Below are 22,362 nucleotides of genomic sequence, written 5' to 3'. Positions count from 1 at the left end.
GACGGTGGACTCCCTGAAGCTGCTGGCCCAAGGACACGGGGTGGTGCTCTCGGAGAACCTCAACGACAGAGCGTACGCAGACTCTCTGTCGCAGCAGGATGGCAGGAACATGAACTACGTGATGCTGGGGAAGCCCATGAACAATGGGCTCATGGACAAGATGGTGGAGGAGAGCGACGAGGAGGTGTGTCTGAGCAGCCTGGAGTGCCTGAGGAATCAGTGCTTCGATCTGGCCCGGAAACTGAGTGAGACGAACCCGCAGGACAGGACCCAGCCGCAGAACATGAACATCCGTCAGCACGTCCGGCAAGAGGACGACTTCGCGGGGAGGACGCCGGACAGGAACTACTCCGACATGATGAACCTGATGCGGCTCGAGGAGCAGCTGAGCCCCAGGTCTAGAACTTTCTCCAGCTGTGCAAAGGAGGACGGGTATCACGAACGAGACGACGACGCCACCTCCGTGAACTCAGACAGGTCTGAGGAGGTGTTTGACATGACCAAGGGAAACCTGACCCTCCTGGAGAAAGCCATTGCTCTGGAAACAGAGAGAGCGAAGGCCATGAGGGACAAGATGGCGATGGAGGCCGGAAGGCGGGACAATGTGCGGTCGTACGAGGAGCAGTCACCAAGACAGCTTCCCGGGGAGGAGAGGAAGCCTAAGTCCAGTGACAGCCATGTCAAAAAGCCATACTATGGTAAAGGTAATATTTCTACCTAACGTAAGTTGCCCCATGAGGACAGGAGCTAGGGTGAACGATGCCGATGATAGTCTACACATGACGTGGGCATCACACTAAGTCACTAATGCAAATCTCTTAGAGCTGGTTACAGAATCACAGTTTGTGTTTCTGGAGAGCCAATAAAATATTTGTCTGGGAAAGGCACAAAGCATCTCAATGTCCTATGATCAGAGCAGATGAGGAACATGATATCTCAGCAGGAGACGCTTGCCTTGGAAAGATAGGGCTAGTGTGCAAACATGTCATGTGATAGAAAACACTAGAATGAGCCTGTGTTCTTACAGATGAACCACAGTCCGTGTGGAAGGGCAAGGGCTTGCACAAAAATTAGCCAATCAGGGATGAAACACATATTTTATGTATTAGATTGGGTAGGTGGCATCATGATTTATAAAATTATCACCAAATGACAGTTATTGACAAACCCCCCCCCACAGAAAACATCCCTGATAGAAATTGAACAGTAACAGAATGACCGATAACATAAGACAAGGGCAATGACTGCACATTAATTATCCTAAGATAGTAAGTAATGGGAGCCATTTGCTATGCAAGCCATGGTGTGTCCTAAGCTGAGATCAATAGTAATTTCTTTACTATATTCATTCCTACTCACTGATTCCATTCCATTTTGGAAACAGTTATGGCGCCTACTTTATGTTAAAATACTCAGAACCATCCAACATGAGACTTTTAACAGATTCTCATTTATGAAATGCAGGGGCCCATATTTGCATCTGTGTTTGTATTTCAACATACACATATATGGTCAGTACATCTACGAAGTGTATGAACATACACTGAGTGAATGACTGACCCCATGTTTGCAATAAGAACCGTGTCCACTTGTGATATGAGCTGGTTATGATTTAACCCCGTGTGGAAACTTGAGGCTGTGGTTAGCTCGGTTACAAGAACTACATCAGAAGGAGTTTCAAAAATGAAATTAGTCATTCCTTAAATCCTTCCATATTAGTACCAAAAAAGATCTTCTGTCTTACATTGTTTTCTATTCCTTATAAAGACTTGAGTTTCCTCACTGTGGATCTGATGATGAGGTTCAGGAATTTGGTTTGAAAATCAGTTGCTATGGAAACCTCGAACAATCAGAGAACCTGTTTCTTCTGTTACGACCGAGGTGTGTAGTCTCCTCTCAATGTGTGCACTTGCTATAACCAAGCCCAGCAGAGACAAACCTCAGCCAGAGGCCCGTCGGGGTCTCGATCTGCAGGGGCCTGAGCGCTGACCGCCGTTTCGGACGGGAGGTGAAGGGAGACCCCTGGGAGGAGCGGCATAGAGGAAGGGGTCGTTTCCTAAAGGCGACAGGGTCTAGCCCAGTGGAGCATCAGGCTTGCTTTGGGTGCAGTGGAGATGATGAAACAGCATGGATGCTCATAACTGTCGTGCAATCTGGCAGAACGCTTTAGCTGGATAGTTGAGAATCCTATAGGAACAAACATTTTTAGGAAGCAATAGTGTCCTTTCTCACGGGTGGCTCAGTTGGACAAATCCACGTTGGGCTTCCGTGTTAGAGGTCCGTAGGGTGGGTTTCACGGTGGAGCGGGCATCGGGGAATGCAGCAAGGGCCTTGGGGAGCGTGTGGGCTCGCTTGGCATCGCAGACGCCATGCCGCCCTGGCTTCTTGCCTTCCGTGCTTCCCTTACGCCCAGCAGCTTTCTGTAGATTCCTACTCGTTTTGCTTTGTTATTGCTATTTGGTTTTATTTTGTTTCTTGCAAGGAATGGAATTCAAACCGCTTGCTTCCCTTCAGTAAATGGGGCAGGGGTAGAAACGAACAGCAAAACCTGAGATGCGCTTTTCCCTGAAATGAGGGGAGGGCTGGGGTGTGGACCTTCCAAATGAGTCAGGAAGCATTGACTCCTGCCTCTACAAGTCTCTGTAGATTTCTTCCTCTGAGCAAAGCTCCTCCATTTCGTATGTGTGCTCCAGCTCATTCCCAGGTTCTTCTCAGGATATCCGTAGGTATGTTCAGAACCAATTAAATAAAACCAAGCAGGGACACCAGAGTGGGCCAAGGAGACAAATGCCCTCCTTATTAAAAAAAAAAATACATCCTGTGACTTTTCACCAACACGGCCAATGGACAATTCCTACAACCTCATAGCATACCAATAATCTTCATTTCAAGCTTCGTTGTTATTTTATTGTACCAATTCTCATTTGTACATGATCTCCTCAAAATGATTTAAATTATAAATGAGTAACCTTTCCAAAATCTTGAGCTAAGACAAAAGACGTCCATCAGGAAACTCCTCTATCTTTCTTCTCAAACATCCACTTGGAAGGGAGGGGAGCAAGCTAAATTCAGCACACAATTTTTTTTTTCTAGACGTTCTTGCAGGGTTTTCAGTTGAATTACTGGTCTGTTTGCTTGCTTGGTTGCTTTCTGTTTGCTTGAATGTTTACCTTCAAGATGAATTGGGATTTCCAGAACCCAGCATGCAAGGGAAGGGGATGGCGGAGGCAAGCGGCATCGAGAGGAGATTATACCCTTGTGTCCTCCAGAACTGAAATTGTTTGAGCCACTTGTTTCTATACAGATCTGCACTTAACTTCAGAACCCTTTGGAAATCTGCGATATAATATAACTTGTTAGGAAATTTGTAAGTGTACTAATGAAGAAGAGTCACTTAATGATGAATAATAGTTACGATTTAGGGTTTTGTTTTGTTTTTTACCTTTTAAACGCTATTTACATTTAGCTTATAATCTTCAATAATGAATATTTTCCTGTGAAACTGTTACTTACTATTTTATATTTACATTAATTAAATCATACTAATATTATCATGAAACTACCCAAAAGGCAATAAAATGCTAGGCTTTTTGATTGCATGTGTAAGAGAAGCCCCAGTAAGATATTTAGAAATGAAAGCTGCAACAACAGAATATCAGGTTGTCTTTGGAGACTCTTACAGCTGTATCCAGGGTATGCGCCTCAAGCAGGGCACTAATTCACAGACCCAGGACCTGAAAGATGAATTACCTAGAATAAAATCCTAGCTAAAAAAAAGAAAGGGGGGATGAGTTTTTTTATATAAACATAAAATTGCTTATCTATTCCTGTGAGCCCTTTGTCTATTTCAAGTTCACAGGCAAGATTTAAGAAGAAAGTCCATAAGAGTTCAAAAAACTTGAACCAAACATGCATTTTCTCACTGTCACGATTGGCCTGGGTAATGAGACATCGATAGGAGAGTGTTTCACCCCTAAGGAAACGTTAACCTCACCCTCCCTGGACCAAACCAGCGTAGTCACTGTCTGTTGATGATGTGTGCAACTGGTTTTCAAAAACTGACTCAAAAATGATTTTTTGCCCACTTTCATTACTACTCAGTCTGAGCTTTATCTTAGAAATATCTTCTGGAGCTATTTTCTGCACACTGATGAACTGTGGTCAATTCTGGATATAGAAATAATTTTACCAACAATAGCATTGCATTTCTGGCATTTGGCATTCAAGTGTTGACCAAAGGTCTGCTCTGCTCCTTCCTCGACTGGGGTTGCAGAGAGCCAACCGGGGTGTATAAAACCATTACCTCTTGATTTTGTGTATGCATGCACAGCATCGTAAGATCCTTCCTCTGCTTCCAAGTACAGATGAAGAAATCGAGACAAACGGTTGCTCCAGCAGCTTCTGAAACTTTTTTTTTTTTTAATTGCCCATCTCCCCTGTCGGGTGGGATTTTCACCATTCTGGTCATTTGCTTACAGTGCCTTCTAAGAGTTCAGCTTATTTTCAGAAAATCTCTGAATCGGTGGGCTGTGGAGCAGTGTCACAAGATGACAACCTCCAACAGCAGTAAAATTTTGCACCTAAGAGTGTAAATGATTCGAGCACCCAAAGAGACAGAAACTGTCGAATGGCAGGGTGTTCGAACAGCATCATGCTCCCTGGTTGAATTTCACAGAGTGAATGTTGAGGATCATCGAGTGGTCTGGCTCTCTGAGAAGGTCACTGTCTCATCATTATTTACGTTGATTTCTTTGAGCAACACAGCTTATCATGTAACACACGGGAAAATAATTAATCATGAGCTAAGGCAGGGAGAGTCTTTTTTTTCTCCTACCAGCAGAGAAAGTAAAATATTTTATGATTCATGATTACGATGTTTAAGGTCAAAAAATTACCCAAAACCAAAGAAGTACCTACGCAAGTCTATGTCACAGCCTGTCCCCTGACACATGCTTTTTTTCTTTATTTATCAAGGTCTCTTCAGGTTGTTAATTAATCACCTTTGTCTTGGATGGGTAAAAAATTCATTCTCTTGACACCTGTTGTCGCTTTTAGATCCCTCGAGAGCAGAAAAGAAAGAGAGCAAGTGTCCCACCCCGGGGTGTGATGGAACCGGCCACGTAACCGGGCTTTATCCACATCACCGCAGTCTGTCCGGATGCCCGCACAAAGATAGGGTCCCTCCGGAAAGTAAGTCCGTGTTCTGCCAATGCCCGTGGGGGCCCGCACGCCCACGGCCCTGTCTGTGTCCGCCACGTGCCTCTGTCATTCCACGTCAGTGCAACCCAACCTTGAACCTCGTCTCCCTGCCCCTCCTCGTCCTGAGCAGCCTGCTCGGGCTGTTCATGCCTCTCCCGCCCGATGGCCCGGGACGGCAGCCCGCCCCCCAGCACTGCTTCCTGCAGCAGACAGGCTGGGGCTCCGTTCCCGCTTTCATTTCTGACTTGCTGGGGACGTCGGGCAAGTCACTTGTCCCCTCATCTCTCACAAATCATACAAGAGACCTCAGAGGGTCTCTACCCGCCCCTGCAGAGCTGAACTCCCATGAATCCCCGAGAGAAAGGTCCTTGAGCCTCCTCTTGCCCAGTGATCTAGACTTCTGTATGGATGAGCGGCTACCTGTAGTTGTATTTGATCCCATTTCGCTTGCAAAGTCTGCTTCATGTCACGGCTGTCCCAACATTTCCACACAAACAAACCTTAGTTTAAATCGGGTGGGTCTAGATCAAAAGCATTCTTTTAGTTAGGTTCTGAGAATATACGATTTATTATGAACACAACCACATTTATTTTGAAACTGAAATGATGTACACGTCTTTTATTTATCTTTTTCTCAGCACATAAAGTTTGCCAGCTATTTAGATACAATTAGTATTGATTGCTCAGGGGAAAAGGCACATTTTCAGAAATGACAAGATGAGTCTAAGGTCTTGATTTTGAGCCTAAGGTATGTCGAGGATTTTCCTCGTGAACTGAGACACAATTTCTAGTAGGCAAAAAGGAATAGCTTGGCTGAGATGGTCAGGATGACGAGGTGATTGTTGAGAGGAGTTTCGGAGGGTTGTCCCACCAAAATGGCTAACTTTGGAGTTCTTGAGGCGCAAATCTGTCAGAAAAAGAGAGGTTCCTAGCGGTAGCTGAGGCTTTGAAACAGGTTTAGCTGAACATTTTCAGATGAAGTATTTTTAGAAGCTGTCATGCCGCCAGGTTTTCGAATGGCTACTGAAGATAAGAAACCCATGTTTCTGGTAACTGCCGTGTGAACAGGTGTGCAGAGGGGAACACATCTGAGTGCATGGCTGTGCCCGTGTGTTACATGAGCGGGAGCCAGCATGGTCCGAACGCAACAGCTTCCGCGTCCGAGCGCCGGCCGCGCCGGCCGCTCCGCCTTCACCGGCCCGCGCAGCCTCCCTCACTCCCCAGCGGGCCCAGCAGGGCACCACCGGCCCCGGTTCCCCCACAAGGAAAGCGGGGAGCAGAAGGCCTCACCCCCTCCTCCCCGGGCTTAGCTCAGTGCCTGGCAAACTGAAGACGCTCCACGTCTGCCAACCACCGTGGGCAGGTACCGGCTTGCCCGAGCGGAGAGCGGAGCCCAGATCTCAGGCCCCATCTGCCCGAATCCCGAGCCTGTCCCTTTGCCCTGGGCCCGGCTTGCTGCTCTGGTCTCGGTCGGCGCGGGCCGAGACCCTGGGCGCGCCACAGCCGCTCTGTGCCCTGAGGCGTGAGGACCGGCACTGACCTCTTAGGGAGAGCTTCCTGATGCAGTTTCTCTAGAAGGCACATGTTTTCGCCTCCCGAGTAGAAAATCCGTTCCTTTCCCTGGCTGAGGAATTCTCCCGACTCCTTATTTTCACAGGAAAAGTCTACATGTAGTAGAAACAGGGGCTGTGCTCCCGCAGACCGGGGGTCAGCCCGCACCTGGGCTCACCTTCGCCCAGAGGAGGTGGGAGGTCCACTCAACACCAGTCTTGAGACCAACTTCCAGAGCACCTACAGAAAGCCGTTTCTAAATACTTACATGTAGTTCTTTATAGTACGTAAGAATTTTTATTTTATTTTATTTTTTTATTTGACAGAGAGAGATCACAAGTAGGCAGAGCGGCAGGCAGAGGGAGAGGGAGAAGCAGGCTCCCCTCTGAGCACAGAGCCTGATGTGGGGCTCCATCCCGGGACCCCGGGATCATGACCTGAGCTGAAGGCAGATGCTTAACCATCTGAGCCACCCAGGTGTCCCAGTACGTAAGAATTTAAAAAGAGGAAAAATTAGAATCCTCAGGGGGCATATCTTTTTTTTAGGCTTTAGATTTTTTTCCATTTTTTTCTGGGCCAGCCTCCCCCAGTCATCCTTCTGTCCAGTTGGAGGTGGTTGAGTAGTCAGTTGGTAGCTCGCTGCACTAGAAACCGAGGATGCACCACGGGACAGGATGTGGTTCCGGCCCCCCGAGAGCTCCCAGCACAGCTGAGAGGGGGCCATGTGCTCAAGACAGAAGGTGACCACAGTGGGAGGGGCTCCCCGGCCGGTGACTCACACCTGAGGCATCAGGCTGCCCGAGGGACCCGCAGGCTTCCCTGGGGTCGCAGTGAGCTGGCCCTGAGGGAGAGGAGGGGTCCGCGGCTTGTCCAGGGGCTGTCATGGTCGTCCACACAGGACACCAGGTGGCAGAGGTGTCGGAGGCAGTGGCCAGGGGTGGAAAGTCTGGGAGGAGTTCAAGACACGCTCCAGACACAGGCGGGCATGAAGGAGGAGAGAGGGAGGGGCAGGAGGTGACGCGGAGAATTCCCGCCTGGCAGCCGAAAGGAGGGACTCCGCTGATGGATGTAGCCCGGGAGACGCAGGCCGCACTAAGGGAGCGCAGGAGGGCCCGGTGGCTCCAGGCTGGCGGGGAGTGCCGGGGGCTCCTCAGCAGCAGAAACCAGGGAGAGGAGGCATAAAGCGAGCAGGAACGGGAGCCGAAAATGGGAGTTTGGGACATGAGTGTGTAGAATGCGAAGCCGAGGAAGAGGGGGCAGAGCTGTTCTGGAAAGGTCTGGCCCATGCGGGGAGGCCTGAGGAGGAAGTCTGGGGGGACGGACAGCAGAGGTCACTGACAGCTCAGAGAGAGAGAGGGAGGTTGGGACGCACAGGAGCCGCAGATGCAGCAGAGGTTTGAGGACCATGTGGGGCTGAGAGATGGGGGCAGGGCGGGCTCAGCCCGGCCCCCACGAACCTGGCTGGGAAGGAGTCGCGTCTACACTCACGGGACAGACCGCGGCCATCTGCTTGGGATCCGTGCCACGCTTGGGCACCAAAGGTCTGCCATCTCCAGGGAAGACTTTATTTCGAAAAGCATAGCATCAACGGAAAGGAAAGACATACTGATCTGAGAGGGAGGCCGTGTGGTGGGAAGGGTTTATGTGATGCCGTAACAGGAAGATGGGAAAATCGTCCAAAGCAAGAACGACGTAGGTGAATCCAGACCCTGGAGGGGAGAGTGGAGGCCAGGTGGGAGTGCAGAATGAAGCCTCACGTGGGAGACGGGGAGCGAGCAGGCAGGGCCCGGGGCCGGGTCCCCAGGAGGGAGGCCTCCTGACACCCCTCCAGCCAGCCCCCCAACACACAGTGAGCCAAAGGCTGGCTCACCCTCGTTCCATTGGTGCTTACTGAGCATGGACCATATATCAGGAAGACACGGGCGCCACGGAACTAAAGATGAAGCCAGAATGTAGCCGCTCTGTAAGGACCTGGTCAGGAGGGAGGACGGCTCCTGATGGGAATAGCATGTAGACTTCAGGGAAGAGAGAGACTGTTCTAGAGAAGGAGGAAAATCGTAGAGGATTCATAACCAGTTGGGCAGACTTTGTTTCTCATGGTCCTGCTGTGAGGTAAACCTCGCTAGCAGGGAAAGCGCCCCCAGGTCTTGCTGCCGCAGTGCAGACAGTCATGTGGGGTCAGTCCTCATGGCTTCCCACCAGCACCTGTCACCCAGCTCCCCCAGAGCAGCAGGGGCTCACTGAGGACCAGACAGGAGAAGACATGCAAACTGTCCAGGCCTGTCACTGCCCCACGTAAACTCAAACGCTGTCCCCCAGCAACAGGCTGCTCACCTTGCCTATTCCCATTGCGGCACCCCACCCCACGGGGTCCCCATGCTGACCTCACAGGGTACACAGCATAACACTTACTATTCTAGCCCATCCCACTGGCAAAATAATACAATAGTTGATTCCCAGACAAAAAGTCATTATTTAATTCATTCTGTTTACAGATTAGGTTTGGGGGTCTCTATTCACCCACGACCACTGTGCCCTCATCATACTCTGTGTTTCCAGAGCACAGGCATGTTTTAAAAATTACCAATCTACGTGCTGTTACATGGCTAAACAATATTCGGGCTGATGTGTGGGAGATGTAGGGGGGCCCTGCTTCCCTGCCCCATCTGGAGCAAGTCGGCTGCCACGTTCCCGACCTCCGCAGCGCCCCCCATGCACCCTGCTTTGCATGCCAATGACACTAAGGTTGAGACAACCTTCTCCTTCCTACATGTGTTTCCTGACCATGTCCATCACGAATGTGTGTAGGACTGTCCATCATAAACTAACCCAGCCTTTGTTAAAATGATTGCATATTCTTGTATTCGGACCATTTCTATGTTTTAATGCTGGGCTGTCTTCTCTGCCTCTCCTTGTCAAGTTCTTGCCATGCATGAGAATGTTCTCAAGTGTCCCACTCCGGGCTGCACAGGGCGAGGGCATGTAAATAGCAACAGGAACTCACACAGAAGGTAAGCAAAGCGCTCCTGTGCCCCATGCCGGTGCGGGGATGGAGGTCCCCTGACAGCCACACCCTACCTCTTCCGGAGGGAGTGCGCCCCTGCACACCTCCCCTTCCTGCCCCGGGGGACAGGCCGCTCTCTGGCAGCGTATCGTGCATGGGGAAGGCAAATGCTGAGACCCCTTTTTGCAGAGTGGATTTTTTACTTGTCCCACCCACTCATCCCGAGTCCCCCAGAAGGTGCCCTCCTTGGTGTAATACTTAAGATGGATCCCAGCCATCTGCAGGGAACGTTCAGTTCCCGTCCAGGGGTGGGGAGAAGCTGTGCGCATCGTACAGGGAAGGGTTACAACGCACGAAGACTGGATGGCCTGTGACCTAACTAGGTTGCCCCTGAAACTCTGCCGAGACCCCAGTCATCAGCGTGGACATCACCAAAATACTAGCAGCTGCCCAAAAGTTCTAGTTGGGGAGCGTTTGGCATGACCGTGAGCCAGGTAAACAGGCATGCTTGGAATCACACTTTTGCTATGGACAAATTCCAGTTCTCTTTCCTTTCCTGTTCTGACTTTCACAAAGCTGCTCATAATACTCAGATCATATCAAATACTTCTTTATCAATAGCCGGAGTGATCTGTTAAAATGTATCTTACAGCCTATTCTTTCAGCCTCAGAAGCTCATGTGAAATTATGGCTAAATGAAGGAAACTATTATGAGTTTCATCTTAATTTATTCCTGTCTGGTAAATTGGGTTACTTGTGTTAAATTCATAATGAAACAAATCACAACCCCGTGGCCCTCAGAGATTGTCCTGGGCTTAGTCTGCAGAAGAAGGGAATGATCGGTAGGTTGGCAAAAGGCTGATGCTGAGCGCGTTCAGTGTGGTGTTCACAGCACCAGCTCCCTCGTCAGTCCTCGGCAATGGCGTGTTTGTGAGACATGATGCACATGGGGGGCACGCATCCGTACCTGTGTGTAGCTATCTGTGCAGACCCATAAGGAGCAGACCCCGTGATCTCATGAAGAATAAACGCAAGCACCAGAGAAGCAGTCTGCTGCCTCTCCCGTAAATATTTAGTTCCAAAAAAACACTTCAGAGCGGCCCTAGAGACCATTCTGCTTTCTTCCCAGTTCCACGCCCCCTCCCGGGGAGGACGTGGACGAGCTGGTCAGTGGGAAGCCCAAGCCCTACAGTCAGTGGCGCTCCCACAGTCATCTTCTGACACCAGTCGGAGAGCTGCCGTTCCTGGGCTTTTTAGAAGCTCATCCCACCCAGGCGGCTCCATCCTCACCTGCAGAAACATCCTCGAGTGGAATCTGTGTCTACAGTTTCAACTCGCTCGTGTCCTCTTGAATGACCCAGAATTCGGCTCACAGTTGCTGGAGAGGGTTGAGTGTGCTTTACGCCCAGATGGTCCTCAGCGTCATCCACTGGAGACCGCAGAACATCATGCACACGACAACCATGATTATTTCTCCCTCTCCTAGCCGTCCCCTCGGGAAAGCCCACAGCAGGTGTGGGAAGCTGCTTCGGGTCTTCTGGTGCCGACCAAGGGAGAGGCGGGGAGGGGGCGACGTGTGCCGAGGTGCTGCTGGTGGAGACGATTAAATCCGCTTTCTGTCCTTGCAGCCTCTCTGGATGCCCTATTGCTGCAGCAGAGAAATTGGCAAAGGCGCAGGAGAAACACCAGAGCTGTGATGTGTCCAAGTCCAACCAGGCCTCAGACCGAGTGCTAAGGTACCAAATGCCGAGCATGTCATGTCATGAGATCCAGCACGCCCGGGCGCCGGGGGCCCTGGGGGAGGCGGGCAGGAACGCCGGTGGTCACTGGTGCAGTTATAAGAGCCAAGCCCCAGGCCCACCCCTCGCCCGCGGGGTCTGTGTGAGGGCAGGGGGCCACCTGGCCACTCTGGGACTCTGTCCGCCCGCTGTAAGTCTTCAAATGAGAGTAGATGATGCGTTTCTGGTTTTCTCTCTGCCCTGGATGTTATTTTGTGATTCTGTGACTATTAGATGAAAGAGGGAAGCTCCTACCTTAATGAGATGCCCAAAGTAATTTTATCTTAATTTGGAGGACAGGGCATACTACCAGCCTGCAGCGTGGCGTCACCTCGCAGGACTTACGGAGCTTTTCTCCATGGGGGAGCCCTCCGAGGGGCCGGCTCCTCTGTCCCCAGACACCCCGAGGGGGCACGGAGGAGCTGGGTGCAGGGCGGCTGAGTGACATACTTGAACCCACTCGGTCACTGTCACGGAAAGACCTCAGAGATCACCTGGTCCAGCCCAGGTTTCAGTTTAGACAGGGAGGATTCTGGGAGGGGTGGAGGGAGAAACCCCCTGTCCCAGATCCCGTCTATCAATTCTCACTTCCCCTTGCCCCCTTCAAACCATCGCTGGAGGAGACGATGGCAGAGACACTCCCGGGTCTTCACAGGGTTGTCCTGCAGGTCGCACGGCTGCCCACCTTCTGGGGGTGGGGGGGGGCGCCCCGGTGCAGGAAGCAGGTCGTCGCTCGGAGGTGGAGTCCACATTCCACGGTTACGGAGGGAGCAGCGAGTACACACACGCACACACGTGCACACAACTTTGCTTCCATTACATTATTTCTTTAGGATAAATCACTTGGGAAAAAGCACCATTTAAGTGGCATGAACACCTGCTTGGTTTTGTTGTGCATTAGTTTAGTTTTCTGAAGGGATTTTACCATAGTCACTATGCACCCTTTTGTCCCTCAATGGAAAACTTAAAATCTTTTTTTAAAGACTTCATTTATTTATTTGACAGAGAGAGAGAGCTCAAGCAGGGGGAGTGGGAGAGGGGGAAGCAGACTCCCCGCTGAGCAGGGAGCTCGATCCGAGGACCCCGGGATCATGACCTGAGCCGAAGGCAGACGCTTAACCAACTGAGCCACCCAGGTGCCCCGAAAAGTTAAAATCTTTATGGAAAATGAGGCAAAACCAGGAAAATAAAAACCACTTATAACCCTACTATTTAGAGATAAACCCTCAATAAATGTTGGTGTAGGTTCTCGTAGATTTTTCTGTGTGGGGGTGCTAGCGGTCTAACATGCCCCTGTGAGCCTGCGGCCCCCACCTCCCAGAAGATAAGGTTAGTTAGTGGCAGGTGGGAGCCCTCCCCCGGGGCTCCGTCCATCTGAGAAGGAATGGCTGTCAGCCAAGAGAACTGAGAACAGGTAGAGAGCAACCGAGGCTTAGGGCTTCTGTCCACGTTTGTCACCTCTAGCCAGACCCCAGAGCTAGAAAGAGCCCTGAGCCCCCCTCCTGGGGACCCTCCCGTCAGGCTGAGTAGGCATCACTCGGGAGATGCTTCCCTGGGGGCTGCAGACTGAAAACACCACCCCGTTCAGACACGAGCCTCCACGCCGATGTGGAGCCTGAAGCAACAGCCTTTGACCTTGTTTCTGTGGTTTTGTGGCCAAAACCACAGGCCAAAGCCATGGAAAACCACAGCAAATGACAATGGAACACACGAGTGTGGGCCGATGTGCATCTACAAACAATATTCTTTATGTGCCTCTGGCTGGGCATGGCGAGGTGAGTGGGACAGGGCCCGAAGGGAAGCACCCACACCAACCACAGCCTCATCTCTGGGGTGCTCCCGTGCTCCCCAGCTCCCGGGGCGCACCTCAGGCCCCAGCATCCCAAGTGTGGGCAAGGCCTGGAGGACCCGGTCTCCCTGTGGGCATTCCCCATGGTGTCTCCACGTGGGGCACACTCACCCTGTGGGCAAGGAAGGAGACAGGAAGGGAGCAAAGAGAAGATAATTGAAGTCCACACTCATGGGGCATCTGGGGGGCTCAGTTGGTGATCCCAGGGTCCTGAGATGGAGCCCCGGGTCTGGCTCCCAGCTCAGCAGGAAGCCTGCTTCTCCCTCTCCTTCTGCCTACTGATCCCCCTGCTTGTGCTTGCTCGCTCTCTCTCTCTGTCCCTCTCTCTCAAATAAATAAAAAATTTTTTAAAATCTTTAGAAATAAATAAATCCACGCTCATTTAACTAAGAGTTGAAAAGTCTTCAAGCAGATTGTGCAACAGGAAGATGTAAGGGTTTCCAACCCTGTTCCAATTTTCCAGTCCTGGCCGTGGGTGGTGGGCCTCCAGCGCAGCGTCTGTCCCTCACCAAGGGCCACCTGGTCACCGACACCTCTGCTCCAAGCCCCGCTCCTTCTGAGCTGGTCCTAATCTTCTGAAGGCTTGGGGATCGCGCCTTCCCCGGCCCAAAGCCTTGGGCCTTGCCCACTGGGCGGAGCAGTTCCCCCGTCTGGCCGCAGGTCACCAGCCTCCCACGAGTCCCCAGAGATGCCGTTAGCGCTCCTGCCTCTCACCTTTGACGTCTGTAGTTTCTTCCCTGGATCTTCGCCTGGACCGTTTACCCATCTGTACAGCTTACTTCGCAGCTGGACTCTTAAAATAATGTCACATTCTGCGTGCTCTTTGAAGCAAGGCGAGGGTCTATTCCTGTATGCACCACCACAGATTACCTGGTAAAATGCCTCACATGACAGGCATTCAACGAATCACCACTGTATTTCGTTAATTTGACAAGAATAGGCTGAATAAATGAAATCAAAATAAATGTGTTGGTGATTTGATAAAGCTATTAGCCTGAGGGAAGCTGAGTGTAGAGCAAAGGGAACCCCTCCACACCACTCGTCTGTAAGTCTAAAGCCATTTCCCCAAACAGTTTAAAAATCCCACCCATGAGATACGGAAATAGGTGGACACACACATACACACGCAAAGCCAGGTAGAATATTGATGAGTGTGTAATAACTGAGTGTTCCTCCATTTAAATACTTTCCTCCGGAGTCTGGACTGCTGGATGATCACCCGTAAAAATACTGGGCGGACCGGCTGCTATCTGTTTTCCATTTTCATGTCCAGCCATGTAGATTTTTATCTCGTTTTGGGTCAGCCCATGTCCCTAAGAGTTTTTCTTTATTTCTTCTTATTTTTTTTTAAGGAAAACATCTTACTAGCTCACCTCCTTTGTCGTTAACTCTTCCTCTCTGAAGCCCCTGAGAAAGGAATGCCAGGACGCGGGGTCCTTCCTGTCCTCGCACCTCCCGAGTCCAGCCAGCCAGGGCCCCAAACAGAACAGGAAATACGGGGGAAAGTTAAATGTCTTATTTGTGTTCTTCTTGCGCATGCTGGCAGTGAGGCAGGCGGCTTATGTGGGGCTATGCAATCCCAGCACACACGGTCTTTGCTCAGGAAGGTGGATTTGAGCGACGTGCCCTAATGCTGACATGAACCATGTCTTACCTGCAGCTGCGGGAAAGCAAGCTGTCGATTATTTCTTGTTTGCTTACAGGCCAATGTGCTTTGTAAAGCAGCTCGAGATCCCTCACTACGGCTACAGAAACAACGTCCCCACGACCACGCCTCGCTCCAACCTGGCCAAAGAGCTGGAGAAATATTCCAAGACCTCGTTTGAGTACAACACTTACGACAGCCATACTTATGGCAAGCGGGCCATAGCTCCCAAGGTGCAAACCAGGGATATATCCCCCAAAGGATATGATGGTAGGAGGTGCACACTCTTTAAGTGAGCGTCACGCTTGCCGTTGATAATGTTGTTGTTGTGTATATCCGTTTCCTACAAACTGGTCGAGCATGGGGTCCCTTGATGGGTACCAAAGAAAGCACACCCACAGGCTGGGCTCCCCTCTGTGCTCCCAGGTGTGGGTGAGCGGAAGCTTGCAGGACGGAGAAAGATGCCCTTCCCTCGATGCTTCCAAAGCAGCACATTCTGGCCACTTTCAGAATGTGGAGACAGAGAGCCGTTGGCTCATGGGCTTCCTGCTGTGGCTGAGGCAGGTCCTTATCTTCATAAACTTCCTTTCGTGGATGGTTCCAACACAGAGCAACCTGGGGGTGCCAGAGGTAGCTCCCAGAGTTCTTGGCCGTTGGAAAAACTCTGTGTTCCCTCAGAGCTCTCAACCTTGGGTGCACATTAGAGTCCTCTGGGGAGATGTTAAGCATTCTAATGCCCAGGCTGTACCCTGGACCAACTAAATTGGCCTCCCCAGGGATGCTGCCTGTACGGTGACATTATCTCAGTTACCAGTGACTCCAAGGTGCACCCAAGAGCAGACAACTTCTGCTGGTGTCACCAGGCCTCCTTCCAGCAGGTGCCGGCCCTGGCCTGTTTCCCCATGGGGAGTGGGGCCAGGCAGGGCCTCCCGTGGTGACCTAGCTACCATGCATCCAATAAAAACAAAGAGCAGGTAGAACAAATAAAACACCACCTGCCTCTCAGGAAGGGGGTAGCTTACTTGCCCTCGTGGGTTCTGAGCCCTCTGCCAGCAATTCGAGGTAGCTCCCATTGCTTCCCTGCATTAACATGGTAAGTCATTGAACGAGAGCGGGGTGACTGCATTTCTCTGATGTCACGTATTTATCTAACTGCATTTCTGCTTCAAATTCTAGGATATGTGGACTGAGTTGGCAAATTTTCCCGACTGGGATGTGGGTTGTAGAAGTTCTGATGATTTATAAGTCTTATCTTGTTGTTCTGTAGCAGAGGAGAGGAGATGGGCTTTTAAAGTTCTTTTAGCTCCTCTCTGAAAAACATATTTAATTAAAATCATAGCACACAAAAATATTCATTTAAACTGAATGTTTGGGGAGTTCCAAAACCTCTTTACAATTCAATGTGGGTTGCTGCACATGTTTCTAAGCTATGTTAGTCATTCTTTGCCTTAATAACAATTAATATGTATAGTGAGTGAAATTTAGTATTTCTTTGACGTATCACATATTGATTATCCTTGTGTGTATCAATTCATAATATAGAGAAACAAAAATGTAAGTGGAAAAGAGAGTGGCTTAGGGTATAACAGAAAATAATTATTTTTGTTTTATTTAATCATAATTCACCAATTTCCGTTTTGTTATAATTTTATCCTTTTGATCCATTTGATTGCAAATGAAGGATCAAAAAAATTGAATTCACATAATTAAGAATTCCGTTTATACAATTTCCAACTTAGCAATATCTCGCAGTGATCTAGGGAGGATTTCCTCTAGCTGCTTGTCTCCTGCACCTCTTTGCTCCTGTTGGTCTGTGTGGCCTGATTTCCTTGACCTCGTCATTATAGTTGGACTTTGGGTGAGGTCATGACCAGTAGAGCACATTTTCATGCTTGCAACACCTATTAGTGGATTCGAAGTCAAACCTACTTGGGTCTATTCTCAGCTCTTCCATTTAGGAGCTGTGTGATATTCGGCAGATTAATCTTTCTGGGTGTTACTTGCCCCCAGAACAGAGAGGTGGTAATAGTGCCCATCCTTTGGACCTCACAGAGCTGTTGTGAGGATCAGCTGACAGCTCTAAAGAGCCGGACAAACTTGTAATTACTGGCATTCATTCCCACCCACCCTGAACATACCTGTTGTCAGAAACCTCGGCTGAGCCAAGCTCTTCAGCTGGCTCACAAGGAAACAAGAATACAGAACAAAAACTTCAATATTAGGTCTTTAAGAAACAAAACAAACAAATAAAAAAACAGAAGGAAAGGCAAACTTTTACCATAATTTACTGAGAAGAACCTCAGTGACTCCATTTCTCTCACACTAGATTCATCTAACAGACTTTTAAAACATCAAAGAAAATGCCCATTAAGGATGAGAGTGGCCAGGTCAGTTTTCTTGATAGGATGTAAGCTGAGAGCTGTCCCTGATCCCAGGCACCAGGCAGTAGACACCACAGAGCAATTGTGGTCTGTGGTTACCCTACAAGAATGTCCTCCCCAAGGCTTGCTGCAGGTACAGAGAATTGAGTCATTGCTCCTAAAGAATAACTGTGAAATGAGCCTATTGTGGGGGTGTGGGGGGGAAGCATAATGCTTGGGAGCAAGGGGCAGGGCCATGGAAATGTCCAACAGGATATAAAAGTAGGACCTTTTGCCCCAGTCTTTGGATATCACACCTTAGATCCTACCACCTGTTTTCAAAAACACTCAACACACATTGATTTAAGTGCCTGCATTCTTCCAGACACTGGCTAGTTGCTGTCTTTCTGTCTGTCTGTTTATCTATCCATCCATCCATCCATCTATCCACCTGTCTACCCATCCAGCCGTCCATCTATCTATCCATCCATCCACTCATTCATCTATCCATCCATCCATCTACCCATTCATCCATCCATCCATCCATCCATCCATCCATCCATCCATCATCCATCCATCTATCCATCCATCCATCGATCCATCCATCTATCCCTATATCTATCTATCCTCTGTCCATCCACCCATCCACCCATCCATCCCTCTATCCATCCATCCATTCATCCACTGACCCATCTATCTGTTCATCCATCCATCCATCCATCCTCCTGTCCATCCACTCTATCATGTATCATCCATCTACCTCTTCTTTCCTTCTGGATGACAAGTTTCAAGGAAGAGCTAGGGAACAAATGGAAGATAGTGAAATACACACTCATGCAGAAAGTGAAGCAAGGAGTCCATTCTGGAGGAATTAGCAGGAACTTTAACAAAATGGCAAATCTTGCACTTGATCATGAGCTTGAGTAGAAATTATGCAAAGATGAAAGACCCATGGCCGGACAAGGTGCCTGAGAGCAGGGACGGGCCCTGTGGGGCAGGTGAGGAGATGGCTTTGCATCACCCACCATGCTGAGGAGCTTGGGGCACTCTCCCACAGGGCATGGAAGTCCACATGTGGGAGTAGTGAAGGAGGGAAGGTGGGAAAGGACAGGGGTTCCCAAACGTGTATGTTGGCCCTGCCTTCTCCCATGAGCACCAGGTTGGCATCTCCCCAGCCTGTTTGTTACAGTGAGCTAAGAATGGCTCTGATATGCTTAAATTGTCGGGTAGAAAAAAAGAAGAGTTTGTGACATGTAAAAATTATGTGAAGTCAAATTTCAGTTTTCATAGGTAAAGCCATATGGGGCCCCGCCACCCTCATCCATTTGGTCGGTGACTTGTTTCGCACAACGGCAAAGCCCAGCGGTTGTGCCATAAAAACCTAGACTATTGTCCAGTCCTTTGCAGAAAGAGCTGCCAAACCCAGGCTAAGACATCTCCACTTGCGTCTCTGGGCAATTTATCACCACCCCAAGCTTTGTCTAAACCCGTACATTCCCAGAGCTCCCATGGGCTCCCCTTGTGAGCCGCCCTCTCTGTCATTCCCAACTTCCAAATTCTCCAAGCGAAACACTTTGTAATCGGCTTTGAACGTCCTCTTTGCTCCTCAAACTCAGTACCACCCCAATGTGCTCAACCTCCCATCTTCTGCCCCGGCCCCTGTCCAGGCCTCCTGCCGGCAACGGCTCCCAGAACTGCTCAGTGGCCGTCCGGGGTGCATCCTCTGGAGCCGCGCCTCTGGCCTCCTCATCCCCGCCCCTAGCCGGCTCTCCCTGGAATGCCCACCCTCCTGCCCACACCTGCTGGTGGCTGCCCCGCCATCCAGCTGATCCCAGAGCCTCTCAGCACTGGGTCCTGTCTCACCTAGCCTGGCCTGCACTCAGCAGGCTTCCTCCTAACTTCCTTCACGATGGCGCTCGTGCAGAACCAGACACCTGTTCTCGGCCCACATGCAGCTCTGGGTCTCACCCTGGGCAGTCTCATGGGTAAACAGCTTGTCTTCCCACTGGACCGTAAGCTCCCGTCCTCAGACTCAAACTGCAGTGCTGACGCTGGCCGTGCAAACACTATCTGTCTGAACGAGTGAGTGGGGAGTGAAGAGTCCAGACGGGGATTTGATGCTTTAGGTCACGTGAGCAGACGGTGTGCAGACCCCACCTAGCTGCATTCTCACAAGAAAGCTCCTTTTCCCAGTTAGCACGCACCACAGCACAGACCTGTGTGGGCACCATGAGGGTCGGTGAGTGAAGGTGTGAGGCCGTCCAAACCCACCCAGGTCCCCCGCAGGGTGAGCCCTCAGGATGCGTACCTCTGCACTGTGCTCTATCTGTCTGGTTTTCATGGAAGTCTGGGCTGTAAGGACATGTTGATTTATTCCCTTATGTTAATACATAAGAAGGCGGACATTCCTAGAAGGAGACACACACATTTCTGGAGACTCTCACAAGTAGGGCAGCGTGCGAAGGCTCTGGTTGGAACGTGGTTGTTTTCATTTTTTTAATTTGTCATATTTAGCCAGTAGAAATCCCATGGAGTCTTTCTCTGTCCTGCAAAAGAGGGATAAAATCTTTGAAGAGGGGTTTACCGTGTGGTATGAGGGCCACCACTGTAGCCACACGGGGTGGTGGTACTCTCTCAGAGAGGCGTGACCTCCGTCTCGGCCAGGGACAGGCCGGCACCCAGAAGGACAGTGTCCAATTCTGTCTGCCGCCCGATCGGAAGGGGAAGTGCATTTTGTCGTGGTCACTGGCCACTGATGCTGGCTCTGTGAACGTTTTACAAACTGGCGATAATTATGAGGACCTACACTCTTACTTCCATTTTGAACAAAACAAAGGAGTGCTTGCATTCCGTGAAAAGGCACAGGGGATGTGGATGCGTGTCCCACATGCTGCCCCTGAATCAGGCTCATCAACCAGTCACCCCCAGGTCGCTCGCCCGCTAGCATTCTGCCCAATCCTACCAACTTGGTGCCATTCAGGACTCAAACGTCTGGGGAAGTAGATGCACTTTACCGAACGTTTGCTGCCATGTCCTGCTGACTCTCTTTTAGAAACTGAAATTTGCTTATTCCAAAACGAAACGGCCATTTTTGTTGTTTATGTGCATTCCATTTCTTTCTTGAGCCAGCGGCTAGCCCTCACTAGGGAAAAGAACCCTCACATAAGTACTATTGCATTTCTCTCACGATTTCTATATTCCTATTTTTGTATCAAAATTGTAAATGGTGTGAACCCACAGACTTCTGTCCATGTGGAGAGTGCCACAAGGTGCTCAGTGTGGCTCCCTGAGCCCGCGGCACAGGTCCCGAGGGGTCGCCTCCCCAGGTCTGGTCCCCCTGCATCGCTGCCTCGGCCCCACGGGACGTCTCTGTGCTCAGACCCCAGACTGCTGCCATCCACGCTGGGCCCTCTGCTGCTCAGATAGGAGCACTCACCGAAGAACGAGGAAGGAAAGGTCACGTCCCAGACAGACCAATAGGTGTGCTGATTCGTCCTCGCAGAGAGGGACCCGGCCCACACAGACTCCTCATGCTGGGGCGTCTGTGTGCGGCTAGCCCTCTGGTCCACGCAAGGGGACCTGCTTCCAATGGTCATCTCCTTGTGCAGCGGCTCGGTGACTTTTGGTGGGGGCTGCAATGAGGCCTGGTATCAGCATCACTGTGCAGCTGGGTGGCAAAATGCAAGTCTTGGGGCCAAAGTTGAAAGTTATCAGTGATGAAAGCTTGGTTATTTGTTCACTTGTATGCGAATACGGTGCTTTGGGCAGTTTCTTGGCGTGGCTCACGATGACCGACCGTGGTGGCCATGTGAGGTCAGTTGCTCAGTTCTGCTTTGCTGGCCCCTTCCCTATGGGAGGAAAGCATTGTGCATGTCCTCCTAAGGGGGTACTTGGGTTACAGACCCCTAGCAACAGTGTTGGACACACAGGGAGAGGTGGCTAAGCTTGCTTTGGAAAGGATGTTCGAAGATGCATGGGGGTCGTGCAAGTGGGACTCGCTGGTGGAGTCCAGGACACTGTGAGGGAGATGTGTGTGGGGGGGTCCTTCACCCCTGGGTTCACCCTGCCTACTCCCTTCCTGGGCAGGACTCCAGGGGAGACCTGTCTGCCCGCAGGTGGACACCCTATGACTTTGCTGCCCTTGGCAATGAACACAGGGCCCTTAAAAATCATCCAAGCGTTTCCCACCCGTGGGCCAGAGGAGGCTTCCCAACAGCCATGAAAGCAATGTTAGCTCCCAAACACCTGTGTGCTCTGGGTGATGGAGGTTGTCACTCGTACATCCCTGAGCCCGGCTCCCTGCAAGTGTTGGCTTGCGCGATGATGTGTGACGAGCACGTGGCCATGGTGCCCCGCTTACCCGGGCTCAGCCACGCCCACGGGCGTGCGCCAGTCCTTGTCCCTGACCACGCCACTTCCTCCACGGGCCTCTTTAGTAGAATCACAGGATAGGGCTCTTCTTGGGGAAGGGGGCGTTCCCTCGTGCATACCCAGCTGGAGGGACGCCTCCCAAAAGCACAGGGGCCTGTGAGGCTGCGCGACTGGCGCGCAGTGACCCCCAGCTGGCCTCTGAGGCCCCTCCTGGCTGGAAGGAGCCGCCAGGCTCTGGAGGGACGAGGTCTGCGGGGTCCCCGCCGCCCACTGAGCGGATGCGCAGTCACGATGGGGAGAGCCGTCCTGGGGCCCCGAGCAGGCTGGCGGTCCAGTCCCTTCCCGAGTCGGGCGGCCCAGTCCTCATCAGGCGTGGCCCTCAAACAGATTGGGGGGTGGGCCCGCAGCCGCGGGCGGCCCCTCCCACACCCAGCTCGGCCCGCTCCCGCCAGGACGCGCGTGTCCTGGGGCTGCTGGGAGGGGCGCGGGGGGGGGCGGGGCGCGGGGCGCGGGGCGCGGGCCGCGGGGGGCGGCGCGGGGGCCCAGGTCATCGCCGTGCCCGTGTCTCCCCAGCGAAGCGGTACTGCAAGAACGCCAGCCCCAGC

This window comes from Neomonachus schauinslandi, chromosome 10 (genome assembly GCF_002201575.2).
Source record: "Neomonachus schauinslandi chromosome 10, ASM220157v2, whole genome shotgun sequence".
Taxonomy (NCBI): Eukaryota; Metazoa; Chordata; class Mammalia; order Carnivora; family Phocidae; genus Neomonachus; species Neomonachus schauinslandi.
The sequence above is the reverse complement of the archived record's forward strand: the minus strand, read 5'-3'. Positions refer to the sequence as shown.